The 14,741-nt window shown below is 41.5% G+C and overlaps 1 pseudogene across 1 annotated transcript in view; it reads left to right on the top strand.

Moving 5' to 3' along the window:
• The window catches only part of Gm6981 (predicted pseudogene 6981), a 46,645-nt pseudogene that overhangs the window by 12,246 nt on the left and 19,658 nt on the right, over nt 1-14,741 (top strand). The window lies entirely within an intron of this gene.

Raw genomic sequence — 14,741 nt, 5'->3', positions numbered from 1 at the left:
GCTTACCTTAAACTTACAGTCTTCCTGCTTCAGGCTCTTGAGTTCCGTTCCTAAGCATAGAGGCATTACTATCAGTTTTTGCCTGGGGATGACATCGTCTTCATTCTGGATGAGCATACACTTAGCTAAAAATTGGCAGTACTATTTGTGACTATATGAGGTGAGGGATGGGATTACACACTTTTGCCTGTACATGGGATGACCAGAGAACTTTGGGTATCATTCCTCAGGAGCCATCAACCTAACCTAACCTAACCTAACCTTCCCTAACCTAACCTAACCTTCCCTAACCTAAGCTAACCTTCCCTAACCTTCCCTAACCTACCCTTCCCTACCCTTCGTAGCCTACCCTTCCCTAACCTTCCCTAACCTAACCTTCCCTACCCTTCCCTACCCTTCCCTAACCTTCCCTAACCTTCCCTTCCCTAACCTTCCCTAACCTTCCCTTCCCTAACCTTCCCTAACCTAACCTTCCCTAACCTTCCCTAACCTACCCTTCCCTACCCTTCCCTAACCTTCCCTAACCTAACCTTCCCTAACCTTCCCTACCCTTCCCTAACCTTCCCTACCCTTCCCTAACCTTCCCTAACCTTCCCTAACCTTCCCTTCCCTAACCTTCCCTTCCCTAACCTTCCCTAACCTTCCCTAACCTACCCTTCCCTACCCTTCCCTAACCTTCCCTAACCTTCCCTTCCCTAACCTTCCCTTCCCTAACCTTCCCTAACCTTCCCTAACCTTCCCTAACCTACCCTTCCCTACCCTTCCCTAACCTTCCCTAACCTTCCCTAACCTTCCCTTCCCTGACCTTCCCTTCCCTAACCTTCCCTAACCTACCCTTCCCTACCCTTCCCTAACCTTCCCTAACCTAACCTTCCCTACCCTTCCCTACCCTTCCCTAACCTTCCCTAACCTACCCTTCCCTACCCTTTCCTACCCTTCCCTACCCTTCCCTACCCTTCCCTAACCTTCCCTAACCTTCCCTAACCTACCCTTCCCTACCCTTCCCTACCCTTCCCTAACCTTCCCTTCCCTAACCTTCCCTACCCTACCCTACCCTACCCTACCCTACCCTACCCTTCCCTACCCTACCCTACCCTACCCTACCCTACCCTTCCCTACCCTTCCCTAACCTTCCCTAACCTTCCCTAACCTTCCCTTCCCTGACCTTCCCTTCCCTAACCTTCCCTAACCTACCCTTCCCTACCCTTCCCTAACCTTCCCTAACCTAACCTTCCCTACCCTTCCCTACCCTTCCCTAACCTTCCCTAACCTACCCTTCCCTACCCTTTCCTACCCTTCCCTACCCTTCCCTAACCTTCCCTAACCTTCCCTTCCCTAACCTTCCCTTCCCTAACCTTCCCTAACCTTCCCTAACCTTCCCTAACCTACCCTTCCCTACCCTTCCCTAACCTTCCCTAACCTTCCCTAACCTTCCCTTCCCTGACCTTCCCTTCCCTAACCTTCCCTAACCTACCCTTCCCTACCCTTCCCTAACCTTCCCTAACCTAACCTTCCCTACCCTTCCCTACCCTTCCCTAACCTTCCCAACCTTCCCTTCCCTACCCTCCCCTCCCCTAACCTTCCCCTTGCTTTTTGTTATTGTTTTGTTTCGTTTGTTTGTTTGTTTGACACAGGTCCACCACCACCACCACCACTCTCTCTGTCCTGAAATTCACCAGCTAGATTATGCTGGCTGGCCAGCAAGCCCCCAGAGATCCCTGGAATTCCAAGCATGCACCACCACCTGTGGATTTTTACATCCTAGGAATAGAACTCAGGTACTCATGCTTGCCTGGCAAGCATGATGTTTTCATCAGCTGAGGCATCCTTCCAACTGAAAAATACTATTTTTTAATAGATGGTAGGGAAGTAGCTGTGATAAATATTAACCTGAAGAGTCTGAGGCAAAAGTTTACATATTGGTATTTGTTTACCAGGAAGTTAAAAGCCAGGGAAAGAGGACGAAGTGAGGTAGGGAATGTTGAAACAGGGAAGGAAAGAGAGCAGAGGCTCAGTTCTTTACTGAGCTGGATATCACTTGAGCCAAGCACAATTGGTTGTTTGATTTTAAAGACCAGTTCTCAGGAGTGTAAATGGTCACATATCAGAACAGTTTGCTCATGTGAAGAACAGGGAGATAATCTAGCACTTCTCCCATCTGCTGTCAACTAAGGGTTACTCTATCAGCCATTCAGTCCTTGACATTCCAGTGGAGCAGACATGGACAATGAAAACCTCCCATGGTATCTCCCCAGGATCCACAGAGAAGCCTCAGAGGAGTCAGACAGTGTGTGGCATGCATGAGAGGAAGATCAACATCATGTGGCATCTCCAGGAAGTCGGAGTACAGACAGTTAATCCATGGCAGTGGCAGCAATGAAGGCAAAACAAGAGACTGACACCCTGAAACAGATGATGCTGGAAGATACAAAGTGGCACCTCAGAGGCACTGTCTACTGGGGATACCCTGCCATCTCTACCACACTACTCCAAAGTCAGTGAGCCCCTGCATCCTACATGCTGCCCAACACTTAGATGTGTGCACAATAAGTTAGTAACAAGAGCCACAGTAGAATTTAGTACCCACCTGCTAGGTAGTAAGCTATCATAATTATAGTGTCAAATGCCCTTCCCATACTCATAGATTTCCAATTGACTGGGACTTGGTTGCCAGTTGATTGACTTTGGAGAAAGCAATTGAATCCCAAGGGATTTCATCATTAGATTTATCTGACAGAATTATAATACAATGACATTGTTGGGACGTAGAAGGTAGACTGTGGAGCCTACTTGGAGAAAGTACTGAGGGGGTGCCCCAGAGAGAAGATATTGCTTGTCCTTAACACCCTCTTCTTCCTCTTTGCTTCCTGGGCACCCTGAGACAAACAGCCTTTTCCTCTCCTCACTCCTGCTACCACGGTGTCTACTTTTCCTAAGGCCCAGAGTGATATAGCTGACTGCTCATGGGCTGAAGCCTCAGAAACCATGAACCAAAATGCCTCTCCTCCTTTCCCATCATTCTCTTAGATGTTTGTAGGGAAAGGAGGAAACCCTGAGTGAATGTGTGCTATTGACATAGGCATAGCAGTGTCAAGGACCCCATAGCCCCAGGCACAGAAAAGCATTCCCCTATGGTCCACATGTGGGTATTGATGCGTGCAGAAAATGTGCACCATAGCTCACCCCCAAGCCCCGGATATTTACTGTCTGAAGACTACTTCCTTACAGAGACTGTTAAACCTGTCATTTTGATCCAGCTGTATACCATAAACTCTGCCCCCTTGTTTATCTGAAGGTAATAAGCCTACTGCCTCATTCTTCTGTATGCAGTAGCCACCGCTTCTCTGGTCAACTCTATATAGTAAACATGTTGAGCTTCCTAGGTAGTGAGATTTCTCTGTCCAAGAGCCTAAGCTACATGATCCCAGCCTTTCCATGAGTCTGTGTGTTTGTCTTTTCTTCATTTCCCTGCCATGCCAGTGAGCAAGGGGCCAGCAGGTATTTGTCACAGAATTAGTGAGGCTAACATATGCAGTAACTGACCCATAGAGCTTGCATGCTTGCTGAGATGGGATTAAAAATGAAAAGGCTGCAAAATGTGTGTGTGGAAATATAACAATATTTGGGGGAGAGGAACACATCAGGAGCTGATGGATAGCCTCTCTGGAATATATCATCTACTCCCTTCTAGAAATTAGCAATGCTGTAGGCAGAACCAGTCTCTGTTAATGAGCTCCTGAAGACCTTGCTTCTTTCTCATTTCTAAGCTGGCCCTCTTATTCATCTTTCCTCTTAGGAGGTACATGTCTGCCTCTGCTTTACTTCTAGTAAGCACTTTACCTTGGTTTGGTCAACACACACACTTAGGGAAAAACAATGTCATTATTTTCTCCCTGCTTCCCTTGCTCCTATGACAAAAAAGAGACCATTTAGGTGTTTCTGAGCCTACAAAATGAAAGGGCATATGGAGGACTGAACAACACATTTCAAACTTATAAGTAGCTAATAGGCTTGGTAGACTACTCATGCATTCTCGTCATCTCGGAATGTTGACTTGTCTAGGTCGTTTTCTGAGGTTTCTACTTTTCTCTGATCCGTCGTTTTGAGAAAAATTAGTTCCAGACAACCCAATTTCTTGATCTCACAGTCTCAGACTGAAACCTCTGATGTTTACTTTCTCTGAGAAGAAAGGTATAATTCTTCCATCCTACCAATGCCTAGAAAGAAAGGAAGTACAAAGGAGAGGAAATTGGACAACTGTGATTTATTTAAATTTCAAGGGAACCTTAGATGCTCACCTTCACATTCATTTCTTCATTCTTCACATAGAAGAAACCCATCAGAGGCTATCCGTCCTGAGAGCAGCACCCAAAGCCCAGGGCTTTCTCCTTTGCTGGCGTTCTCTTATTCTCTACTTTTTTGTTTTAATTCTAAGATAACCATTTAATAATCAAACTATTAATAAACACCTTACAGCACCAAATACCATCAAAGACACTAGAGTGAAGTAAGACACTTGCATTTATTATAAGTTCAATACCACTGTAATTTCAATGTGTTTTTTAAGCCTACTGCAGTATCCAGTGTGCATTTACGTTGTTTGTTCTAATTCACAACTGAGATCATTTCTCCCTGAGCAATTCCTGTTGACTTCATCCATTATATATTTACTTGCTCTTTGGCCTCAAGCACTGTGACTTTTTATCTGCCTCTTCTCTGTTTTCTTTCTGAATACCCTGCTGAAATCTGGTCCCACGCTGTGCTTATGGACCTTGACCCTCCCTGAATTGTCATGAGAGCCCAGGGCCCTCCAGCCTCTCAGACTTCCAGAGACTGAATCATTCTTTGGGGGTAGACCAGTGGGGACACATCCATCACTTGGCATGTGGTCAGAATTATCAAATAAAGACCAGGAGGACTCTGAATTCTTCACAAGCATGAAGATATATGGGGCCTGTGTCTCAGTTTTGCCCCTGATAGGACACAAAAACAAGAAATCTATCTAGATTAAAAACAGTGGTTCTTCACAGTTTTAACCATTCCTAGAACATGAGGTCACATTTGACAATTGTAGCTGAGAAGTGATCACCTCTTACCAGGTTATCATTTCTGGTAATAAAATATTAAGATAAAAAGAAAAAAAATGCACTGATTATTCTACCAGCTGTGTCTTAATATATTTTTACAAAGAGTGTACTTGTGTATCAACATTAGGAAGCATTTATGGTAGAGAATAGAAAAAAATAATTAACATACTTGTAAGAGTAACAGAGGAATGATGTACATTGTGATGCAATAAAAATGAATGTGGCGCTGCATGTGAAGTAGTGAGACTTTGGGGGCTGGAGAGATAGCTTAGCAGTTAAGAGCATTTGCTGCTCTTGCAAAGGACTTGAGTTTAGTTTCCAGCACAGATGGGTAGCTTACAACCCTCTGTAACTTCCATGCCTGACTTGGTACAAATATGCGGTAAATGTGTTCATTCAGCAAAACACTCATATGTACAATAAAAACAATTCTTCTTTAAAAAAGGTGATGTTTTGGTTATTTTTCTTAAAACTAATTTTTCTTTTAAATAAATTGTTTTAGAGGATTCCTTGTTACATTAAGCAGAGTAGAAAATGGTATCTCCCGTGTTTATGCCCAGGATCATTGGCATGCCTGGCGTGCGCTTGACCACTGGGTTATACTTCTAGACTGACCTGACCTTCTCCTTCTCTTTTTTGTCCAGACAGGTCCAACTCTGTATGGCTTTACAATCCCCTTCCCCCAACACACCATTTGTTGAAAAGACATTTCTTTCTCTTAATAAATTACATTGTGGAAAGTTGCTCAAATCTATTTCTAGATTCATTCTTTGATTCCATTGATTTAAATACGTATTTTATGCCTCTTCCACACCACTTTATACTCTTGATGCAAAACAATCTTAAAATCAAGTAACTGTGTCTATTAGTTATCTTTATTATCAAGTGTTTTGGCTATTCTAGATAGTTGGCATTGTCACATGACTCTTAGGACAAATTTTTGATTACTACCTGGGCTCAGGGGAAGAGTACTAAGCTCTTGATTGAGATTTAGTTAACTATGTGTGTCAATTGATACTTTAACAATACTGACTTTTAACTTGTGAACAAATTGTATATCTTCATAAATTCAAGCAATTCTCTAATTTTTTCAGCCATATTTTACAGTTTTCAGCATACAAGAGGCAAAATGCTTGGACAAATTTATCCTGAAGAATTTTATACCTTAAATTATAAACAATAATTTTTTATAAATATAAACATTTAATTTGTTTTTTCTTATTCTTGAGACAGTATCTCTCTATGTAGATCCAGCTGCCCTGGAACTCTCTGTCTAGATAAGGCTGGCCTGGAACTCACAGAGCTCTGCCTGCCTCTGCCTCCCAAGTGCTGGGGTTGAAGGCATTGCAGCACTGTACTTGACAATAATTTTTACTTATTTTAAATTTTATTATTAAAAATATTGTGAACAAAAGAACATCATACACAAAAATTAACCAAACCCAAAACCTACAATACAATAAACTTCCATAGTTAGAATAGATGTTTGGGTAGCTAGAGAGACAGGTTAGCAGTTAAGAGCACTGACTGCTCTTCCAGAGGTCCTGAGTTCAATTCCCAGAAACCACATGGCAGCTCACAACCATCTGTGATGGGATCTGATGCCCTCTTCTGTCTGATGTTCTCTTCTGTCATGCAGAGCACTTATATATTAAGAAAATAAATAAATAAATAAATTTTAAATATCTTTAAAAATAGATGTTCAGAACAGAAGCTGTGGAGTGTCATAAAAACATCTTTATTTCTTTTAATATATTCAATAATAAATGGACCTTTAATGATTTAAATGTGAGAACTTCTCACATTCGACAGTTATATATAGATATATGATATTCTGATAATCTGGCAGTTAAAACTGGAAATGTTTAGCCAAGTATGATAACATAATGCCAGCACGACAGAAGCTGAGGCAGGAGGATCTTGAATTCAAGGACAACTTGAGCTACATAGTAAGACTATTTTAAAAAAGAAATGAAAAGAAAGAAAATGTGCAAGTTAAGCAGCAACTGCTGTTTCAGGACGCTAGTAAATTCAGCTGCTTGCTCACAGAGATACATGTATAAGCTCGAGCTGTATGTTATAGCATGTTTAAGGAGCAGTGTTTGCTGGTGCTGGTCTTTCCTCTTTGAGAAACTGGAGACCAGGCTGCTGCAAGAGCTGTGTGGCTCCTGTGTTGTGTAACAGTGCGCCAGCCTTTGTGTAGAATGGCAAAATCAAAAGGGAGCCAATGAAAATATGATTCTCCAAATGAAAAAGCCCACACAACAGATCCATTGTGTTTTTTTAATATAGGTGCATAACGTACTGTTTGTTGAAAATATACAAAGATATTATCAAAACTTAGATTTCAGGAAATCCTCTCAGTTAAAAAAGAAAAAAGAGCCACACCTAATTTACTATTATTTGGAAAAACCCATTGGTTTGTGTGATAAAAACAAAAATAGGCTGATTATACATCTGGCGAGGTGCCAAGTCCTTCTGTGAACACTAAGATAATGGACGGTCATTGTACTGTTTGTTATGGTTGCCAATTCCTGTCAGACTGGTCCTCAGCAGTCATGCGGGCTGCCGCCATTTATCAAGTCTGCTGCTTAAAAATTTTCCTTCTATTTGTCTAAAGCAAGAACTCATTTGTTTGTTAAGTACACAGTTGGTGAAATTTCTAAGATTCGTGGTAAACTTCCACTATTTGTAAAAGTGGGGGAAATGTGTGAAACCATCTTATCTTAGGAAAACTAGACAGTCAGCTTCATTGACCTTTGATGTAGTCATTTTCTAAGCCTTTGACTAACAACATTCTCTGAAATAAGAATTTCCTATTTTCTATGTTAATGATCTTCAACAGACAGGAATAGTCATAGCATTACAAAACCTTAAAGCAAAAAAGTTGATCTGATTTTGAGAATAAATTCTCATAGAATTTCTGTGTTAGTTTCATCCTCTAGAGATGAATATCTTTTAGAGACCTTTGGACTTTTCACTACATAATTTCTATATTAGAGCACAAGAAAATTATTTTTATAGCAATTTTTTTTCATTTTAGTCACAAAATCTTCTTGCCTGTTCTTTGCAAACTGGGAAATATTTTATCAATAAAGCTTTAGACCTGTTGAAGCACAGTTTTTTACAGCCCTTCACATATGAGTTCATGACATAAACATGACATCAGCTCAGACATTATCCTGTGGAAATCTAAGAGTGTTTCTTTTGCATGGATGTGTTATGGGTGATGCTCAGAAAGAACCACTTGAAGCAGGGGATAAAAGCATAAACTGGTGCTCGCCTCTGAAATCCTTAGAACTGTACAATATCTCCTCAGACACAGTATCAACCACACTTTGTGAATGCCACACTTGATGTGCCGAGACTCTACAAAAGAAAGTAAGGAAAGACAATGTTGAAATCTTAAAGGAAAAAAATATTAGGAATGGACATTCCAAAAATCCCTCCAATTCTGGGAAATTTCAGAACATGAAAGCAGCTGTGTCCTGTATGGGCTTCCAGGCATTTGTGCCACAGAGACGTGATGAACTCCAGGCAGCCCTGGCTGCAGTGACCTTTCCTAGCTCTCACATACAAGGATTCACAGAAATGGGCCCCGTTTCTCAGCTCCGGCAGCCTGTCAGATACCCTGCTCCCTGGAGAGGCTGGAGAAGAAGGAACTGGGATACACATGAGCTAAGAGAGGTTGCTTTCAAGGTCATTTTAATTGTATGAACATTGTGAGAGTTGGTTTTGAGCTACCTCCTGTCCCTGTCCCCAGAGGCATGTCCTCTAGTGGTCCTGTGCTCTGTTGAAAGCAATGGTGACTACTTATTTCAGGGCCAGTTCTAAGATAAGATGACAGGATTTCCTGTGAGACAAGACAAATGCTTTTCTTTAGGATAATAAACATTCCACAATCCCACGGAGGCAATCCTTTATTTGTTCCCCCTGCTCTGACAATGGGAAGTCACAGGGCCTCTTTCACCTCTGGCCCAGGGCCACAGTGCAAGCAGGACTTCAAGGAAAAGCATAAAGATAAGGCCCAAATCCCTAGGAAGGAAGATGTTAGCCTAGCCTGCTGTTCAGAGCCCTGCCTTGTCCTACCCACTCTGCTCTTGGCCTCAGATCCTCTGGCTCCTCCCCACCTTATCTACCTCTGGAAAATTTCCACTATTTATCCAGATTTAGGTGTGTAAAATCTGCTTTCCTCTTGGTTCAGTTGGGACTTTATTAGAATTTAAAACAGAAAACTGGAGGGAAAGAAAGCAAATATGAGAGATACAGATGGATAAGTTTACAAACCCCAGATTTTTTTTTTAATTTTTAATCTCACTAATGTCTATCTTAGGCCTGGTTGGATTGGCATAGCGTGAGGGTGCCAGCCCCAGTTCTTGCTCTTGGCCTCCACACTGTCTGGGCTGATGAGGTAGAGGCTAGACTCAGCGCCTCGGACTCCTGGCAGCATGTTACTGTGGAACAATTCATCTCTGGTGGAATCTTAGGAAGAATATTTGGTTACTTTCTAGAATTCGCTCTGTGTTTCTTCTCTGGAATTAGCACTCAAGTGGTCAGTTCCTACTGGGCTCAACTGACTTTTCTTCCCACGGATCCCTGATTCTTTTGGTTCAAGCTTATTTTTCTGCCTTGCTAACAAGCCTTCCACTTGGCATTCATATTCAGTACTGGCGCTCCAGTGGGTCTGTGGTTCTGCTCCCTGGAAAGATGGCTTAGGGGGTCTGGGGAGATGGCTCAGTTGGTAAAGTTCTTACAATCTAAGCATGCTTACCAGAGCTTAAGAACCTAGAACCCATATGGGTGTTGTTGTTGCTGTTGTTTTTAAAAAGACAGGCATGGTAATGCACACTTGTAATCCCATTAGGGAAGTGGAACTGAGGCTTCCTAGGCATCACCAGCCAGGCAGCCTAATGCAGTTGACTAGCTCAAAGCAGTGAGAAACCTGTCTCAAAAAACGAGGTAGACAGCACCTGAAGAATGACACTTGAGGTTAACATCCGACCTCCATGTGTACATACATGCACACATGCACTTGTATACATACATATCCTCTTCTCTCTCTCTCTCTCTCTCTCTCTCTCACACACACACACACACACACACAAAACCCCGTTTGCTTTCCTATTGGCTTTATCTGATAGATTTTTGGAGTGCTTCTTTAGGGTTGGGTTGACCATTTATGTACAAAAGCAGTTTCTTCATTTTACTCTTAAGACTGCGTCTGGGCTTGTACTGTGGAACTTAGGAGCAGTTAGCCCCTGGAGCCTTATCTCCCTTGAATGATGAGCATCAGACAAGTCTTCTATTTTTGTCTAGATGTATATATCCTGCATTGGGCAGTCTACTTTTCTACCTTTTCTACCTTGTACCAAACAAGTACAAGTTCCCAATTCATTACTATTTCCGCCATGGTATAGCAGGTTCTCTGAGTAACTCATCATTCAGGTTCCCACCTCACTGCTGAGGGTGGGCTACATAGATGTGACCATTGTAGCAAGGCAGTGGCAGTTTTAGAAACAAAAATTAAGCACACATAAAATACAGTTGTGTTTAAAACAGTTCCTAGTGTACCCAACTTTAGAAAACTATTCCTTTACTAGGTAATAGCCAAGTCCATTAACAACCTAAGAAAGCCATTAACAGCCTAAGCAAAGGCTCTACCTGAGCTACATCTGCAGAGCGAAGACGCTTTTGGGACTCTGGTTACAATTTGCACTACGTGGCTGTAGAGACTGGATGAGAGATCAAACATGCAGGCTGGGGAAGTAGCTGTAGAGTGAAATTCCACTGACCAGCCAACTCTTTGTGCTTACTTGGACATTCTGTGCCTTGCTCTCTCCACATGAGATATGAAAGGAAAATACAGTGAGTGCTTCTGTGACGGCGATAATGGCCCAGCACATGTGTGGACTCACTGTGAGCCCTGGATTTTACTATTCTACAGATCTTGTCAATAAAGATATTTTAAAAAGTAATGGATGCTGGCAACTGAAACTTGAAGATTAAAGGCAACTCCAGTGCTCACTGCAGTGATTGTTGCACAAGGCCAAGGAACAAAAAGGACTGCCTGTGAGAGTAGGTGTTGTCCTTTAAGTCCAACAGCTACCATTTTCGTGACTTAAGCTGTGTCTGTTTGCAAACGATCATCACAGCTGTGTTTGCTAGCTGTTAACAGTCCCTTATAGAAGAGGTCTGGTAGTGAAGCTCAAGGGACCCTCATTTGAGTATACAGCCACTCCTCCCAACAAGCTGTATGCAATTCTTCCCTAATTGCATGTGGCCTCAGGGTATCAGGGAGAGGCCACCTTATATAGACTGAAGAAGAACAGTGGAGCCGCGGGAACCACATCATCCCTTGCTGGGTACAGACCTTTGAGGATGACTGCCACAGAGACACCCTGAACTCCTACCCATAGTCTCTCATACAATGTTCTGTAAGGGACCCTAATAAATTCATTGGTTCCATAGCTTGAACTTTGATGAAATCAAATTTTGGTTTATCATTTGGACCTTAGAAGAAAGTGGGTAGATATTTTATAGTACTCCCATGGTGACAATTCTCACAACAGAGGGTGATTATTTGAAATGCTAAATGTGTTTCTATTGCAGGATATAAGAACCATCTACTACTTTTGCTATATTTCATATTTGTTCTTGAGATGACCCCCATAGGAACGAACACGTCAAAGTTTTAGTTTTATTAATGACTGACTTTTCAATTATCCAAGCTCACTATGAATCCACATTTTATATAATATGCCACAGAACTTGTCTGCTACTCGATGTCAGCTGGCAGGCAAATTGCTTTATAATCCCTATGATCATGATCAGAATTGCATAAGGAATACCTTTTACAGTGATTGCAGGATGGTTCCCAGGGTAAAAGTGTTCTCCATACAAGCCCACTGACTTGACTTGGAGCCCTGGAACCCATAACAAGATGGACGTAATGGTTCACATCTGTACTCCTACAGAAAGATGGGAAACACAAACAAGAGAATGACCCAGAAACTTCTGAGTCAGCTTGCCTGAAGTACACAGAACAGCAAAAACAGTAAGAGAGAGATCCTGCCTCAGCAAGTAAGAGGAAGTTGTGCGTGTGACATGTATGTGCCCATACTCTCACACCCTCACATACACACAATACATAAATAAATAATCTTCCAAAAGAACATTTACTATAAAAGACCGAATGCCCCTTAATATGGGATAGATCAGGTGACAGTGCTTCTTGCCTCCAAAACAAATTCAACTATATTCTTCATTTAATAAGACTATGCCTGTAGAGTATGGTGGCACAGCCTGTAATCTCAGTGCTCTTGAAAGCTAAAGCAGGAAGATTGTGTGTTTGAAGTCACTCCAAGTAACAAAGCAAAACTCTTGTCAAGACTAAAAGAAGTGACTATTTATTCAGAAGGCACCACGAGTCACTATAGAAAATGTAAATGAGAAATTTCATTGCTTTTGTGGCCTGACTCCAATGCAACTAATAATTGGACAGCACATGTTGCAGCACGAACATCCCAAGCAAGAAATGGTTAGAGGACAGCACAGAAGTGGAGTGGTTGCTCCTCACAACGGGCCCTGTGAGTGTGTAGACAAGAGAGAGTCGGGCTTCCACAGGGGGAGAAACAACGTGTGAATGAAAGGACCTCTGGCTCTTTCTCTTGTGACTTCCTACACCCATACCCATCCTTACGTGTCTCCTACAGTTTCAGGATGGAACTTGGCCTTACAACGTTCAGTTGTTTCTCCTCAAAATCAATTTACCATTGTTTGGAGAGAAAGTCAGCCTAAAAGTGCATCTTTCTGTGAAGAGTGTCTTCTCTCCCTTTCTCCTTTCTAGCTTTGTCTTCCTTCCTTTACTTTAATAAACCTGTGGGTTTTAAGGCAAACTCATTCAGGCTTTTATCATTACCATGTTAATTATAAACACTTTATAAGTACATCTCATCCAGTTAAGGAAATGTGTGTGTTGTTTGTTGGGAGTTTGTATACTGAAGGTGTTCTGAATTTAGATGGTGGTGTTTTCTGTGTCTATTTAGCAAAGTAATGGCATGGTTTTAGAGCCTTGTCTATAAATATGAAATATCACTTCATTAACTTTTTAATGTTAAAGCTATTTTTACATTCTTGGAATATATCTTATTGAGATATCTTTTCTGCTTGTTTCTAGATTCTGTTCGCTTACTGTTCTGTTAAGCTTTTAATGTCTAAGTTCATAAGAAATATTGGTTCATAGTTTGTTCTTGTGAGGAAGGTTTTAAATGAAGAGAATATTGATAAATCAATACTATTATAAAACTATTAAAACAAGTATTCTATCCTTTATTTTCTTAAATGATTTATGTAGGAACAGTGTTATTACTATTAAAGCATTTGAAAAAAAACTCATTATTGAATCCCATTTATAAGGCCTTCGATTAAATATTTAATGTGTCCTATGTACTTCAGACACAGAGCTCAGAAGCCCCTATGTTGGAACTGACTTGAAAGTCTCCTCCCCTCCCAGGGACTAGCTTTCATAGTACCAGAAGGCATTGTGCAAGCTTTGAAAGGAAAAATGCAACCAACAGTCATACCCAGCTATGACACCTATGAACCATAACAACAATCAACATAGCACCATAACCCTAAGGATGTAGTAGTGGCCCATGTACTTTGGCAGTAACCAACAGCTTTCTAATTGGACTTAAATAAGCATAATTCCTACTCAATAAAAGGGAAATCACACTTGTTACTAGAACCTAGCCAACTATACAAGGGTAGTAAAGTCATGGATCTTGGAGGAGAACCTATAGCCATCACTTTATTAAACAAGCATAGTCCCCTAATTACATTCTAAATATTTGCCCTTATACCTATAGATAAATGTAGTCCTCACTCTTCATCAAGGAACCTCTCTTTGCAATAACCACCAATCATCATGCAGAGTTGTAGAGTCCAGAATACACACACACACACACACACACACACACACACACACACACACACAGCTCCTGCATCTAAGACTCAGGGATCATTGCAGAAATGGAAAAAAGAAATACCATAAGCATCAGGGCACCAGGGGAATTGTGAGATTCGGTCTCCTAGTAATGCCAAACGCTATACCCATCAAGTCTGACCAACATGACTGCCTAAACATCAGCTGAACAAGAACAACAAAATAGACATGCCAAAGTGTATGAGGGAAAGCCCAAAGGGCCTTAACCCCACACAAAGGACTTTGGGCAACTAAAGAATGTTGAGAGCAGGAGAAATCGTTTTCCCCCCAGAGAATAGCACTCACATACCAAACGGTTGGCCTTGAAAACACACATATAAGTAACATTGTACTGACTAAGCAGGATGTATTTTTATGTATTTTAGGAATATAATGTATATACATATATGTAACAATTAATTAAAACAGAAGCCATGAATATAAATGAGAGTAAAGTAGAGTATAAAGAGGACTTGGATGGAGGAAAGGGAAGGGAGAAATGATGTAACTATAATTTCAAAAAGAAATAATTTTTTAAAATTCCTGTTGCTGATGATGGTGCACACCTTTAATCCTAGGTCTTGGGAGGCAGAGGCAGATGGATCTCTGAGTTTGAGGCCAGCCTGGTCTACAGAATGAGAAATGAGTCTCAAAAAATAGACTGTCTTTTT

The sequence above is a fragment of the Mus musculus genome, chromosome 9 (genome assembly GCF_000001635.26).
Source record: "Mus musculus strain C57BL/6J chromosome 9, GRCm38.p6 C57BL/6J".
Classification (NCBI taxonomy): Eukaryota; Metazoa; Chordata; class Mammalia; order Rodentia; family Muridae; genus Mus; species Mus musculus.
The sequence above is the reverse complement of the archived record's forward strand: the minus strand, read 5'-3'. Positions and strand labels throughout refer to the sequence as shown.